Genomic DNA, 13,638 nt, shown 5'->3' with positions numbered 1-13,638 from the left:
CACCCGGCTCCCCACTCTTGACGTCACAATTCCCCCTCCCCTCGGCCGGCAACCTCTGTCTCAGATTAGTGTGAATAAATCACTGCCGCAAGCGAACTGATTCTTAGTGCGATGAGAGAAGTCACAAAATCAACTATAATGTTCAAGCAAAATATAGAATAAAACCCGATGTAAATCCTTTAAGTAGTTCTCGCGTGAAATGTGGACAGACATACAGACAGACAGACGTTGGATTTTACATATAGAGAGAGATAGGGAAAGAATTGTTATCATCCAAAAATTTGATTTCGAGATTTTAATAAATCTCGGCATCTTAGACCTTTTGAAAATACAATGTTTGGAATTGTGTCTGTCTGTGTGTGTGTGTGTATAAAGATGATAACTTGAGTGCGCTTTCACTTCAGTAAATCAAATTTTGCATACATATTTTGTCCTCACAGGTGGCGCAGTGGTAGTGCTGCTGCTTTGCAGTAAGAAGATTGTGAGTTCGCTTCCCGGTTCCTCCCTGTGTGGATAGTGCTTTGAGTACTGAGAAAAGCGCTATATAAATGTAATGAATTATTATTATTATACAAGTATTAGGTACAAAACGCAGATTTCTTTCAACTTTTGGGCTATTTCCGCTAACCGGAAGTGGTACTTGACCTTTTATTCATGCAGCTGAAGAGTGAGATTTATTCAGCTTTACTTTTATAATAATTGTTCAAAATATTATGAACTTGATTTAATTTGTCATTGATGGATCTTTAATGTACATCATGTAAAAATATAATCATTGCCTTGCGGTTTACTCCTCAAATATCCATCCCCATATCTGAGTATACGAGAAAGTCGAGGGGAGACCACTTCCGGTTTTTGACAATGATTTTCAGGTTTTGTTTTTTGGTTTCTTGACGTTTGGTTTTGATCTCTGCGTGTATCTTAGATTACGTCCCATTTTCTAGCCCTCATCTTTTAAATACAGTAATACAATACTGTCTCTGCGTTTGAGATAGTACAGCTTGTAGCTTGAAAGTACATCTTATGAGAAGGGCCTGGGAGTCATTGTGGACTCCTCGTTATCTACATCCACCCAGTGAACAGCAGTGATGAAGAAGACTAAGATGGTAAGTTATGTAGTTCTCTGAAGTGCAGAGTACAAATCAAGAAGCTGTTTAACACACTAGTTTATAGGGTCAGTACTGTCACATGTACAGAGAACAGTGACATTCTTACTTGCATGTGCTAAACAGCATTCAACATGTCACTACTCTCCAACACCATGATCAGCGGAACTCCACCTGCATGTGGTTTTGGTCTCCATATTCCAAAAAAAAACCTAGCAATGTTAGAGAAAGCACAGAGCAGAGCAAACAGACTGCATAGGGCACTAAGATGTCTGAGCTGTGTGGAGAGACAGAAGGACTTGATTAAGAGGGGGTACGATTGATTTTTTTTTTAATTATTATTATTACCACGCTTCTTTTAACTTCACCTGCTTATTCTCTGGTACAAATCTTCTAATCGATATTTAACCCACTTCCTATTGTCCAAATGACTTGAAATTTTGCACACTTACTCACTTCCAGTGACAAATCAGTTTCAGTAGTTGATCAATTAATCCATGTTAATTAAAAAATGAAATTTTCATATGAAGAATAGTTAAAGATTTCACCAATAGATGGCGCTAGTAACGGATAGAAATATTAAAGGAAGAGTTACAAAATTATACTAAAACAAACCCAAGACTAAAAAAGTTGAAAATAATATATATATAAAAAAATACTTTTTAAAAAACACAGTTATATTAAGTTAAAAAGTGTACTAAAAAGTAAAAAATAAATCTCTCACACATCACTCGTAAAATACAAGCGTGGGCGCTTTGCTTTTCATCAATCAACATTCAAAAGACACTTCTTAAAATCTTAGTAAAAGCACCCACCTTTTATTTTACGAGTGGTGTATGAGAGACTTATTTTTTACTTTTTAGTACACTTTTTAACTTAATATAAGCGTGGTTTTTAAAAAGTATTTTTTTATATATATATTTTAATTGTGAAGGAATTAGTACAGTATATCCCAGTTGTGCTGGTGCCCTGCCCGGAGTTTGTTTCCAGCCTTGGGCCCTGTGTTGGCTGGGCATGGCTCCAGCAGACCCCCGTGACCCTGTAGTTAGAATATAGCAGTTTGGATAATGGATGGATGGATCCCAGTTGTTACTTTACGATAAATTCTTCCATGAGGAAGCGGTTGAAAACTTGTTAAAGGCAGGTTTCACACAAATGTAAGAAAGGGTTAGGGTTATGGTTAGGGTTAGTTTTCTTCACACAAAGAACCACAAAAGCATGGGATAAATAAGCAAATGATGTGGAGGAGAGCAGAACTTTAAGGACCTTCAAATCTAAACATTATTATTCAATTGCAAAAGTTGTTTTTGCAGTAAAGCAATAAGAAGAAGGGAGCATAAAGCAATGGGGCGACCACCAGTGGCAGAAAGTGTTTATAAGCAAGTTAAGTCCAAATGTGAAATTGCTGGTTCACAAGGACATTGATATGTCACAAGTTAGTGAGAGCTAGGTGGATCCCTGCCAGCAGCCTTCTGTGAAGCTGTGCTGTTGAGGAACAGACAGGTGAATTTTTACTGAGCTAACCAGAAGTGGTGCTTAAAAATAAATAAATAAAAATAAACTTAGCTACCAAATCCTAACGATAGAAAAGAATCAGTGTTGAGAAAAAAAAAACTGGCGTAATAGGCGGCCAAGGCCATTACCTGGCTGGGACGCCAACTATATGGAAGGACTAGGGGAGAGAGCATCAGCAAGGCAATACCTTCCCCAGGACGCTAGAGGGCAGCCCTCCTGGGCGGCTGTGGCACCACAGATTCCTGCAGGGCACGCCGAGACTTGGAGTTTGGTGTAGCTTTGTTGGGTTCCGTGGGGGCCGCCAGGGTTGAGCTGCAGAGCCCTGTCATGGACTTCCACCACACCTGGTAATTCTAATGAGCCACCTGGAGCACTCCCAGGAGTAGAATAAAAGGAGCCGCCTCACTCCATTCGAGGAGCCAGAGTCGGGAGGAAGAAGGATGACGCTTGTGAGGGAGGAGTGGAGGCGGAAAGATCATGAATTGGAAGGGAAGGAAGGAAGGAGAACGGACTGTATAGTGCTTTGTTGTACTGTGCTGTGGGAACAAAGAAAAACTACTCCACCATGAGAATAAAGTGTGCCGTGTGCTGGAACTCGTGTCTCTGCCTGTCTGTGTCGGGTTAGGGTGGCTGTACGTGCCCCGGTGGTCCACACAAGCAAAGAAGTCAAATTGAACGAAACTCGCGAGAAGCTCAAAAGCAAATAATTTTTTTAAGAGGTTCTACCTACAGATCAGATAATTAATGGAGCCCCCAGCCAGCCTCTTATCCTGTCACACCGATTACCTGTTGGTCGTGACCCTGAAGCCATAACCCTATAAATCTGGGATGTGGTGCTAATGAGGGCACTCAAATTGGTAGCGATTAAAAGGACCCACAAACAGCGGTCAAAATGTTAACATTTACAAAATAAAATGCTTAGAACTGAGGTCAGACAGTTCCATCTTGGTTCAATCAGTCCAGATACTCTTGTCTCCCATAGTCTGAGAGTCTTTCAGATGCCTTTTTGCAAACTCCAAGTGGGTGTTCATGTAACGTCTGCCCACTCTACCATGTTGCACTAATGGTTTTCCTTCTGGAAGTTTCCCCATCTCCACACAGGTTCTCTGGAGCTCAAGATTATTATTAGAATTGTTAGATCACTCTCCCAGGTTCACTTCGGGTCCTACCTGTGTGGAGTTTGCATGTTCTCCCCTGGTCTGCGTGGGTTTCCTCCCACAGTCCAAAGACATGCAGGTTAGGTGCATTGCCAATCCTAAATTGTCCGTGGTTGTGTGCTTGGTGTGTGTGTACCCTGCAGTGGGTTGGCACCCTGCCTGGGTTTGTTCCTGCCTTGCACCCTGTGTTGGCTGGAATTGGCTCCAGCAGACCACCGTGACCCTGTAGTTAGGATATAGCAGGTTGGATGATGGATGGATGGATGAATAGATCACTCTAGACGAGTACGAGCCATTCAGCCCAACAAAGCTCGCCAGGCTTATCCACATAATTCTTCCAAAATAGAATCAAGTCAAGTTTTGTGAGTCCCTAAAATCCTGCTGTCTACTGCGTAGAAAGGGATGCATCTGAGCCAAAGCAAAGCAAATCCTTGTGTCCATGGGATATTTTAGTTTTTAATTTTTAATACATATGCAAACAATTCCCAAAATCCTGTTTTTTCTTTGTCATTCTGGGGTATTGATTCTACTTGCTGAAGGAAAACATGAATTTAAGTGATTTTAGCACAGGGCTGGAACATAACAAAAAGTGAAGGCGTCTGAATACTTTCTGAAGGCCTTGTAATTTTCATATTAGCAAGGGTATTTTGTTTCTGATTTACGGTATAAAAACTTCTAGATTTTCTTAATGACTACAATTTGGGGTTTTGTTTTTGGTTTAGCGGTTGATTTACTAGGCGTCACATTTATGGAACGGGTGGTGCAGTGGTAGCGCTGCTGCCTCGCAGTAAGAAGACCTAGGTTCACTTCCCGGTTCCTCCCTGCGTGGAGTTTGCATGTTCTCCCTGTGTCTGCGTGGGTTTCCTCCCACAGTCCAAAGACATGCAGGTTAGGTGCATTGGTGATCCTAAATTGGCCCTAGTGTGTGCTTGGTGTGTGTGCCCTGTGGTGGGCTGGCGCCCTGCCCGGGGTTTGTTCCTTCCTTGCACTTTATGCTGGCTGGGATTGACTCCAGCAGACCCCTGTGACCCTGTGTTAGGATATAGCGGGTTGGAAAATGACTGATAACTGACATTTATGGAACAAGCTGGTTTTTCACTCATGTTTCTTCTCCTGGTCTCTTTTCAATCCACCTGCTTTTTTTAGCAGAACACCCAGACTGCTGCCTACTCCATCATGCTCCACTGTCTGCCTAAATGAGGTGACATCATGGTACTTGGGAAATTGTTAACCATGATGAAAGTTGCAAGAAACCTATGTAATCAGTCCCCTAGTCCTACAATTTGATACATTCAGAGACCAAGACTTGCTGTCTGACTAGACGTCATGTCTATGGGAAATTATTAATACTAAAATTAAAAGCAATCCTTTGATAACAGGGATGAGACAGAGGAGAGGAGTCAGGTGGAGAACTTTGTTTCTTGATGCAGAAAGAATTCTCTGCAACTTAACTTCAGCAAAAGCAAAGAAGTGCTTATTGACTTTTGCCGCACCAAAGAGCTTCTACATTAAAATTATACAAAGTTATTGTCTGTCTGTATACCTGCATTGTTATCGGCATTGTTATCACTCTTTAATTTAATATTGTTCTTTATCAGTATGCTGCTGCTGGAGTATGTGAATTTCCCCTTGGGATTAATAAAGTATCTATCTATCTATCTATCTATCTATCTATCTATCTATCTATCTATCTATCTATCTATCTATCTATCTATCTGTCTATCTATCTATCTATCTATCTATCTATCTATCTATCTATCTATCTATCTATCTATCTATCTATCTATCTATCTATCTATCTATCTATCTATCTATCTAAGTTCAGTCACTATTCAGGGAGTGGATATGGAAGTGGTGCACCGGTACAAGTACTAGGGGGTCCACATCAAAACCAGGCTGGACTGGTCTCGTCACACAGTGGGTGACATGATGGCCAAGTGGTTATCACTGCTGCCTCACAGATCCAACATTCTGGGTTTGACTCCTGTACTTGGCTGCTGCCCACGTGGAGTCTGCACATTCTCTTAGGGTCTTCCTCCAGGTGCTCTAATTTCCCAATCACTTCTTCAAAAACATACAGATTAGCTTAACTGGTGATTCCAAACTGAACCTGTAAGGCCTGGCACCCCATCCTGGCCTCGACTTGCAAGGACCCCAAGTGTCTTTGCCTTGCACTTGATGCTGCCAGGATAGAAGTCAGAAGCATATTTAAAAGGCCTGTGATCAGAGGGAGGATTCTTTTACACTTTATCTAATTTTTAATTCATCAAATGTAGACCTTGTCACACACGTGCGCATGGGAGGCAGCTAAAGGGCTCGAGGGAAGGCAGTTCTGAGGCATGCCGGGATGTGGCAGAGTGCACTGATTCTTTTTTTCCCTTGCCTGTAGACCATTCCCGGGAGATCTCACCTGGCTCTCATGACGTCACTTCTGGGACCGAGCCAATGGAAGAAGACCTTACCGGCTCCAGCCCCTGTGATGTCACCTCCGGACTTGAACCAATGGCAGATGATCCTGAGCCAGACCCATATGACCTCACTTCCTGTCTTCCCCTTTAAAAGTCTAACCGTTTCCTCTATGTGTCAGTCTTGTTGTGGACTCTGTTGTAAGCACATCAGTGCTCTTTATTTTGCATTTACGACTTTGCAGCCAGGATACCTCATTATACGGGTGGCTGCCCCAAACCTTTATCTGTGTGATGTCTCGTTATTGCGACAACCTCCAATCAAGCAGGAAGGACCTTTTGATTTACAGATGAGCAGCAATGATAATAAGCCATCCGCCTCAGGGGACCAAACTTTGATGGCAAAAATAGAAGCTAGCACATCCTTACATCAAGATTAAGGGGTGTGTGGGTGGCAGAGGTGTAAGGAGCCACAGGCTTAGTGATTTAAGTGCACCACCAACCAACCCAAATATACTATATGAATGATGAAAGGCATTTATTGATAAAATTGATAAAACTGGAATTTTAGTGATCTTACCAAAGAATTGTTGATGCCAGGGCACTTCTGAGATTTTTTTTTAGTAGAGAATTATTGATGCCAGGGCATTTTGGAATTTTTATAAGAGTGTCTGTATAAAAAGTGTTGCCATTTCTACATGGTGAGACCAAAATATATGCAAAAACCTTTCTGCGCTTTTTTTATATCTGAATTGTTTAACTTGTAATTTTAAACTGTGGAGCAAAGGAATAAGTCAAGGAAAATGTGTCTGTGTACTAAACATTATGGGAGACACTGCTGCAGCCACACATCACACAAACACTTGTCCTTTTATTAAGGTCAGTTAGTCGATTTCTGCAGTTACTCTCTGTTGGACGTATTCAGCGTTAACATTTGTAGAGGACCATCTATTGGAGTATATTTTGTAATGCATATAATAATACAATGCATTGCATTTATCATTCCAACATATGGTGCATCATAAACATTTGAAGCAATAAAATTCATTGCATTTTGCATTCCAGCAGATGGTGCTTTGCAAACATTACCACTTCTTTAACCTCATAATAAATGTCATATATCAGAGACATAGCAACCACAGGGGCACACAAATACACAGACAGTCACACAGGCATTTGCTCTTTAATTAAGGTGGATCAGCTGATTTCTGTCTGTCTGGCAGTTGCTCTCTATTGGACGTATTCAGCGTTAATGTTTACAGAGAACCATCTATTGAAATGATTTTTTGTAATACATGTAGTAATAAAAGCTCCAGCAGACCCCCGTGACCCTGTGTTCGAATTCAGCGGGTTGGATAATGGATGGATGGATAAAAGCTTTGCAGTTAGGAGACCCGGACCGGGTTTGCTTCCCGGGTCCTCCCTGCGTGGAGTTTGCATGTTCTCCCCTTGTCTGCGTGGGTTTCCTCGAGGTGCTCTGGTTTCCTCCCACAGTCCTAAGACATGCAGGTTAGGTGCATTGCCAATCCTAAATTGTCCCTAGTGTGTGGTTGGTGTGTGTGTGTGTGTGTGTGTGTCCTGCGGTGGGCTGGCGCCCTGCCCAACATTTGTTTCCTGCCTTGTGCCCTGTGTTGGCTGGGATCGGCTCCAGCAGACCCCCGTGACCCTGTAGTTAGGATATAGCGGGTTGGATAATGGATGGTTGGACAATGCATTGCATTTGCCATTCCAGCAGATGGTGCACTACAAACATTTGAAGCAATAAAATGCAGAGAATTTCTCATTCCAACAGATGGTGCACTGCAAAGTTTAGCACTGCTTTTAGCTCATAATAAATGTCATATATTAGAGACACAGGGGCACACAAATAACGCAGACAATCACACAGGCATTTGTTCTTTAAGGTTGGATAAGCTGATTTCTGTCTGTCTGGCAGTTACTCTCTGTTGGACGTATTCAGCGTTAACGTTTGCAGAGCGCCATCTATTGAAATGTTTTTTTGTAATGCATGTAGTAATAAAATGTATTGTGTTTCTCATTACAACAGGTGGCACATTGCTCATTGCATTGTACTAATACAGTGCATTGCATTTGTCATTCCAGCAGATGGTGCACTACAAACATTTGAAGCAATAAATTGCAGAGCATTTCTCATTGCAGCAGATGGTGCACTGCAAAATTTAGCACTGTTTTTACCCCATACTAAATGGTATATAACAGAGACATAGCAACCAGAGGGACATACAAATACACAGACATGTGTCCTCTTATTAAGGAGGATAAGCTGATTTCTGTCCCTCCAGCAGTTACTCTCTGTTGGATGTACTCGGCATTAACGTTTGCAGGGAACCATCTCTTGGAATGTTTTTTGTAATGTATGTAGTAATAAAATGTATTGCTTTTGTCAGGTGGTGCATTACAAACATTTACAGTAACACAATGCATTGCATTTGTCATTCCAACAGATGTTGCATGCATCGCAAACGTTAGGACAGCTTTTATCTTATGCTAAATGGCATATAAGAGAGACTTGGCAACAGGACGGACACGCAAATACATAAATACTCCTTTTATTAAGGAGGATTAGCGGATTTCTTTCCAGTTTCTCTCTCTTGGATGTATTCAGCAATAATGTTTGCAGGGCACCATCTATTGGAATGCATTTTTTATTGCATGTAGTAATGAAATGAGTTCTGAGCAGAACTTCTGACAAGTTCAGAACGCTCAACATTTTTAATCTTATGTCAGTGGCTGCACATATTGCACATTGAATATGGAAGCGTATCCGGCTGAATGTAATAATGGTGCCCACTCGTCGCCTCATCGGATATTGACGCTACCTGACCTTGCCTTTTGGACAGTGTTTGGAAAGTGTTAAGCCTATCGTGGAGCGCCAAGTATAAAAACGGACGGATGTGTTCACAACGTTGCCGGGCAGGGGTTCGGTCAGTTATTGGAAAACCGAAGACCACCAACACGGAATTCTGTCAAAGGGCACTCCACTCGGATTTAGATCGGAACGGGTCTCGTTTATTGTTCACCCTTCCATTACATTTCAGAATCGTATGAATTTTCGTTTAGGAGTGATGAATACCAATAAGATTTCCGGCCAGCCCGTTCAAATGTTCAAAAATGTTTAGTGCGCACCTCGCGCTGCCGCATCATTTTAGTTTAGCGTAATTTTGTATAGCGCCCTTTACACCGTGCAGGCTCAGTGCACTGTAACGGCATTAGGTCCCCAGGCAAATTACATTTACAAACGTTATAAATTCACCTGTTATCATAGTGTGGAAGATTCCATTTGCGACTCAGTCGTCGAATTTAGGACGGTACGGTGGCGCAGTGTCTCGCGGTGCCGCATCAGTTCAGTTTATTTTTCTGTTCACGGAGTGAAGGCTCAACACGTTGTAACAAGTTAAGTAACATGCAATTCAAAACTTTGTGTACTGTATCACAGCTCCTGCCTTCTCCAGGGTTTACGACTCCAACGTTTGATTAGGCAGGCAGTGTGGTGTAGTGGTTACTGCTCTAGACTTAAAACTCTGTGGTTTTGTGTTCAAGTCCTGGTACTGACACCGTGTGACCCTGCGCAACTCACTTCAGCTGCCTGTTCTTCAACTGAAAGATAAGAGGAATAGAAACATATTTCAAATGTTGTAATAATTAAAAGTCTTAGCCGCATTGTAATAATTAAGTGCGGAAGTGGGTGCGAGTTTGAATTCTGCCTCCCTTAAGACCCCAGGCGGGTGTGATGAATGTATTGAAATGAACGACACGTGCCTACGCCATCTCCCCCGGTCAAACGTTTATCTGTCCTTTGACCCTAACCTTTAACATGAAGACATTTGTAACGCATTTTCAAAGAAAGAGAAACGGAAGACAGCGCGCTGAATGCGAGGCCGCTGCCAGACTTCCTCAGAACCGTTGCACAAGTGACTTTCTATTAAATATTGTAGCCGCGCCTGGGGAACCGTTTTGGTTCCAAAAAAAACCATCCAGACGAAAATTCCCAAAAGAATCTTAGATCCGTGATAGGTCCCATAAATAAGCACTCGCTGCCTACGATAACTCAAACTACGTTCGTTTTTTATGGTTCCGTTGTATCCTTTCAGATAAGCAACTATATATTAAATATTTCTGTTTTGTCCACATTTTATCTTTTCAAAGCCCAAAATACCAATGCAAATACGCATAGAGCCCATTCCAGAATTAAGTACTTCTTTGTCAAGCAGTGGAACCGCTCAACCCAGTAAACCGCTTCAAACTGCTCACTAAATATCATGTCAAGTTTCGAACTTTATCGCACCATACAACCCATAACCCCCAAACCAACACCCCCACAAAGTGTTTCAGACGCCAAACACACTTGCTATGCTGGTCCATCGTGCCCAGCGCTCCTACGTGAGGCCGCGCATGCGCATCCATTACAGCGAAAACGGACAGGCGTGGAAGGAACTTTTTATTTTATTATTTTCCAAGAAAATCTTACATATTAAAACCACAACTAACACCTTCTGCATTGTAAAGTCGGAAGTTTGAAAATGACTGAATTCTTCGAAAATGAGATTAACAAAGAGCAGATGATTTGCAAAATGACTGAAACAGAGATGATGCCGTGTTGGGTAACAAATATTACTAGATGTCAAATTGAGATGTTTAGGCAGTGGTTTGAACTTTAAGGCATGAAGGCGACGCTCAAAAAAGCGAAGCATGAAATTTGATGACTTCATACGAGTCAGAATGTTAAAAAAGGAAGAAAAGTAAAGAGCTTTTATGTAAACAGTCTGCGTGTTCCATTAACGAGTGGCTTACTCCGGCTAGTTCTAGAATGACACTTTCATCTGGCGTTTGGACGAGAGGTTGACGTTGGTCCTTGTCATATGCTTGATAACAACGTGAAATTCGTCCATCCATTCTCTTAAAGTAATTGAGTCGGGGTGTTGTTTGAAGGGATGGCGCCTGCCACAGCGAGATCGGGCAGAAATGCCCAGTATGTGCCCCTTCACAAACACGAAAGCATTTAAGTACAGGGCGCTAGTTGGACGGGGAATTTCCCAAGTGGAATTTAAGAAATAATAATAATAATAATACATTTCATTTATAGTCTATATATTTTTAGTTCGTTAGAAAAATGGGGAGGCATTTACCAAACACTGATCATTCCACATGAGACTTGCTTTTCATTATTAGGAGGTGGCACCGAGTTAAATTAGTCGATTCCTTAGACACCTAAGCTATTTTCATATATTAGTTAGTTGGCATCAATTTGTTAAAATAAATGAGAAAAAGAACTGTTAAGGCAGTACATCTATCTATCTATCTATCTATCTATCTATCTATCTATCTATCTATCTATCTATCTATCTATCTGTCTACCTTGTACACTCGATAGATAGTGATTTTCCTACATATCAATTTATTATATGGTATCTTTCCTATATTATCTATTTATCTGTGTATGTATTACATAGCGCCTTTCCTATAATAGACAGGTAGATAAGTGCCCTTTCTGTCTATGTATGTATAAAAGATTAAGATTTGGAGAAAAATAAAATATGCACAGAAAACCTTACTCTGTCAAAAAGTTTATTTTAGTACCATACAATTAATTCAGCTAAAAAGACTTTGCAAATTCATTTTGTTTTATCAGCATAGCAAGGACAAGTATTATAGGTACTAATTGTGGTAAGTTATGCTAAGCAATACTTTAACTTGAGTGTTTAATAAGCATACATAAGATGTGTCCGTTCATGAACATGAAAGCATTAAAGTGTAGACACAATCTCTGTCTGGGAAACAGTAAAATGAAAACAGAATATACACTTTATTTATTTATTTATTTATTTATGTATTTATTTATTTATTTTTTATTTTGGGGGTCCTTTATCCCAAAAGCGATTCGTCTAGGTAACGTCTCACTAAAACTGCGACTTCTCTTTTTTTATCTTTTAGCCATGTCAGAAGTTTATCCTTCTTGTTTTCTTTCTTTTTAATCATTCTGATGTGTATTTGTTGTTTCTTATCATACAACAACATTTATTTATCTATTTATTTGTTTATTGAGCTTCTGTAAAAAGCCAAATTTCCCACTGGGGACATATAAACTGCTATCTATCTGTCTATTTTATACTATTGAAAAAAATACTCCATAGTTAGCATGAGTAAAGTGAAAGCAAAATACACTGATATAATGCAAATCTTGTTTATTATTGCATTCATATTTATATTATTTATTGCTGTTCAGATCTGTCTGCCTCTATGCTTATTTATTTAATGCATTTAATATATGTACATTTGTCTATCTATCTGTTATATAGTGTAAGTACATTAATTAAACATTTAAGGTAAGGTGGTTATATTCATGGATCATAGTGCTCTATCTATCTATCTATCTATCTATCTATCTATCTATCTATCTATCTATCATATAGTGCCTTTCAAATTTCTTACCTCAAAAAACATAAAGGTCATATCCTGTCTATCGTACAGTGCCTGTCATATCTCTCTTTCAATCTTTTTTTTCTGCCACATAGCCCAATTATAAATGTCTAGGTAATTCTTACTTCGTAAAATATAAATGCATATCTTATCTTTCATATAGTGTGTTTCATATCTCTCTCAATGTGTCTTTTTTTCTGCCACAATTCTTAATTCATAAAACATAAAAGCACATCCAGATTATCAGGAAACAAACATCAAGTGTTTTTTTTAATTTCTAAAAGAATACAATTATAAGAAAAAAATTCAATATTCCGCTAACAATGCTGCTATTCAGAGTTATATCGGCCTTAAGGCTGTTATTTGGATATGGCACAATATTCCATTTTTGAAAGACTTTCTTGTCAGACTCTGGTGTCCTTTTTGTTCTGAGTTATTAAAAAGAAATGGCCCACCTTAAGCTTATGTGTCAATCAGGATAATGTTCTGGCTGTCACACACCGACCGGCGCTGCCTGCAGATGGTTTCCATATGAAAAGCATGGCTGTGATAAGACATATAAAAGCACATCAAATAGCTTCCTGTTTCTTAAAAAAAATCAAAATAGCATTGCAGTGCATGCACTTACAGTGTAAAAAAATTGTACAAAAAATGTGGTATCTATCAAAATATTTTAAGAGACAAACTTAACAAAGCAAGTGTAAACAAAATACTGAATGTTTTGGTAACATCACTTTATATAAAGGAAGCAATTTGGATGAGCTGTAAAATAAAAAAAAAAAATATATATATATATATATACAGCATATATCTCTTTATGCTTTTATTTCAGATAGCAATCAGTATATGACACCTGACTACAGAGATGAAGGCTCCTTTAACGCTCCTGCATGATGGCAGAGATAAAGCTCAGGGGCTTCCCGAGCTCGAGTGCTCAGCCATTTCGTTGACTCACTCCCTCCTACGAAGCCCTCCTCGACTTTTCTCTTTTCACAGCACCCTCTGTTTCGGGCTATG

At 40.0% G+C, this 13,638-nt stretch overlaps 1 protein-coding gene across 1 annotated transcript in view; it reads right to left on the bottom strand.

Annotated features, from left to right (window-relative positions):
• LOC114663977 (C-C chemokine receptor type 4-like) overlaps nucleotides 1-13,143 on the bottom strand; it is a 41,708-nt gene extending 28,565 nt beyond the window's left edge. The window contains exon 1 of the mRNA XM_028817953.2: nucleotides 13,077-13,143. The gene's annotated coding sequence lies outside the window, so the exon portion shown is untranslated. The remainder of the gene's footprint in view (nucleotides 1-13,076) is intronic.
• Nucleotides 13,144-13,638: the final 495 nt, after the last annotated feature.

The sequence above is a fragment of the Erpetoichthys calabaricus genome, chromosome 13, assembly GCF_900747795.2.
Source record: "Erpetoichthys calabaricus chromosome 13, fErpCal1.3, whole genome shotgun sequence".
In the NCBI taxonomy this organism is placed as follows: domain Eukaryota; kingdom Metazoa; phylum Chordata; class Cladistia; order Polypteriformes; family Polypteridae; genus Erpetoichthys; species Erpetoichthys calabaricus.
The sequence above is the reverse complement of the archived record's forward strand: the minus strand, read 5'-3'. Positions and strand labels throughout refer to the sequence as shown.